Source organism: Clarias gariepinus, chromosome 16, assembly GCF_024256425.1.
Source record: "Clarias gariepinus isolate MV-2021 ecotype Netherlands chromosome 16, CGAR_prim_01v2, whole genome shotgun sequence".
Taxonomy (NCBI): Eukaryota; Metazoa; Chordata; class Actinopteri; order Siluriformes; family Clariidae; genus Clarias; species Clarias gariepinus.
The window spans coordinates 15789349-15792549 of record NC_071115.1 but is presented as its reverse complement, the minus strand read 5'-3'; positions in this window follow the sequence as shown (position 1 = coordinate 15792549).

Genomic DNA, 3201 nt, shown 5'->3' with positions numbered 1-3201 from the left:
TCTTTAAACAGGACTTATTATGCAAAATTCACATTTTAGTCATTTTTGAAAACATTCAGATGGTTCTCCAGAGTGTGTAAACAAATGAAAAAGTGAAGAAAAAACATTCCCTGTTTTTGTCCTTTTTATTTTCACTTTTATATTGGCTGGGGCTTAAACGAGGCAATTAGATTTTCCCCTACTGTTCCCTGCTGTTCTCTGGTGGACGTTGCTCAGCAGGAGCTCATTTACATAGACACTGAAATGGTGCATTTTGAGGAGGAGGAAAATAAAGGAAGTTTAAGATATGAAAAAATGCATTATCTGTGGTGTATTTCAGCTGGACCATTAACTCACAAATGAAGGTGCACCTTGTCCAGGGTGTATCCCACCTAGTGAACAAAGTCTCCTGGGACAGGCTCCAGGCCCATGTCACCCTGTACACAGGATAAGCGATAAAGAAGATGAAGACTAACACACTTTTGGGGGATCTTTAAGACCTGCGTTAACTTTTTAAAGAAATAATAAAATTTGGGACCTTTATTAAATGGCAGGTTTTAGTTAAGTAAATTGATAACTAATCAGGAAATTAAACTTTTATTGCTAATGATTCGGAATATGGGGATGTTATCATGACATTTTTTTTAATAAGGATAAAAAACTCATGCACGATTTCATTCATAAGCATTCTGCTCTTTCTGAAATGAAGCCAGATTTCTAAATACGAACCTTACTCATTGCAATGTAGATGGGGTTCTACTGGGTTCTTATTATAAGTCAATCATTATTGACTGTGATAATTAATTAAATGTAATAGCTTTAAATAAAATTTCTACAATGGCTTCAGAACTCGCACTGATAAGAAATAGATTCCGCCGGGAATCTCATAGGAAATTTTTCATTGACACAATTGGAATCTAAAAGAAATAAAAACTGCGATTAAAACATGTTTAATCTTTTGTTAACTAAGATGACTGATCGCCGCTCAGTGCAACATATCCTGTGGCCTAATTGGCTGATTAGTAGTGTTGTCAGGTTTGAATTGTATTACACTGTACTTTCTCCTGATCTGTGTTGTAATTCAAACTGCAGCCAAAACAACTGATGTTTGTGGAGAACTTATTTGCTGTCTGATCCAGTTAGCCTTTATTCAGTCTCTTAGGAAGAGCATGTCTGTCTCCAGGGAGCGCTTCAGCAGTTGTTGCCAGTCATCGGCATTGATTACAGCCGTTAGCACGTCAGCAGTGGCTGCTGGTAACTCTTAGCAGATTAGCACCAGTGTTAGCACGGGCCTTGCGGGAACAGGTGGACACAAGGCAGAGGAAGCCACACATTTCAGCATGGCAAAGAGAGAGAGCAGCAGCATATGTTCCCTCTCCACGGTGCGTCACATGCCAAAATGCCGGAGAAGCACATCAAACAGATAGCTGAAAGGAACCGAGTGGAAATAATAAGAGAAAACAGTAAACAGAGGGCAAAAATAAGAGTGTGACAAGAAGATGGCATGGCTGGCATGTGTGCTGAGGTGTTGATGTCTGAATACACTCTTCTTGCCATCTGTGAGCTGACATTATTTTCTAGTTCTTGTGATAGAAACCAGGGGAAAGGAGGGAGAAAGGCCAAACTCTGCACTAGGCAGACCTCAGGGGAGCCGCCAAATATAGCCAGACGTCTCGGTGTATTGACCAACAGCAACTCGGCTTACGTCCTCAAGCCTGTCTTTTCATCCAACTTACTCCAGCACTTCCTCTCTCTCTCTCTCTCTCTCTTTCTCCCACCTCCTGCTCTTTGTAATTCTTTAAAAAAGGTCAAATGACAGGCTATTGCCTAAACTGAGCAATATAGGGTATTGCTCCGTGATGTATCAACATAGTAATAGATTTGACTTTTAGCCATTCTCTGTTAGGTAAGGTCAGGTACAATATATCCCCCCACCCGTATCACGTGTACCATGACACAGAGTGGTCCATGACTATATTTAGCTCACTGGGAATAGACTACTGTTCCTGTTGGCAATTACATGCAAAGAGGTTATTGCTTGATACCAGCCTTTTGCTGGAGAGTATAAATGAGTTAACATCATTTAGGAAAAATGATCAATATTTGTCTGGAGAATTTTCTTCATCAATTTAATTGAATTATATTATATTTGTACAGGGCTTTTAATAGTCATTGTCACAAAGCAGCTTACAAAAAATTAGGGAAATTATTATGAAATGTGTTCGAAAATGTGTACCTGTATGAATCAGATAGGAAAGTAGGGGAAAAAACTCCCCGAGGTGGTAATAGGAATAAACCTTGAGAGGAACTAGACTCTATTTATGGAGAATCCTCATTTATCAATCACACCGCTGTCATTTATAGGGTAACTACTTGTTTAGCACAAGTTTCATTTTGCATTTTTTTTTATTTGTCAGTGTGAAAGGCTGCAGACTGTAATTTAAGCTTTACATGATTTAAAAAGAATTGCCACACCACAAAATCACTTGACTCACTCTCTGTAACCTTTTGGAGATAACCTTAATATACTGTAGAATATATAAACCTATAAAAAATACAGTATAATAAAGTGTATGTAATATATAAGAATTTTCAATACAGAATATACTAGGTTGTTAGGCTCATTTATAATCTAGTGTACATAGATGTGTGATCAGAAGTTCACATACACTCACTATAAATATAACTTTTATGGCAATATTGGGCTTGCAATGACAGGGTTGCTCTCAAGGCAGCAGTTACCTTGATGGTTAAGGCTTTAGCCTCATGATCAGAGGGTCCCAGGTTCAAACCCAAACACCACCAAACAACACTGTTTTCCCTTGAGCAAGGCCCTTAACTCTCAACTGCCCACAGGTATAATAAGGTCAAGTGTATGTATGGGTGTGTGACAAATGCAGAATTTTATTACATTTTTCTGGGTCAGAATGATTTTACAACAATCAACATAGTCAAAATTATACATACAAGACATATTAACACAGCACCATTACTATTTTGATGTGCCCCTTTGTAAGTTTCGCCTTTAGCAGATGCAGATGCGGAATTCTGGTTGGACACAAATTTTCAGTAATTTCGAGGCTACAAAAGCTTAAAGTTAGCCTGTTTTATCTATTGCAAAAACCAGCTTTGGGGTCATTCTCATGTTGGAAAACTCAAAAATAGATGATTCAATTTATGCTGTAGAATTCGAAGGTAGTCCATCTATTTAATAACCCATTT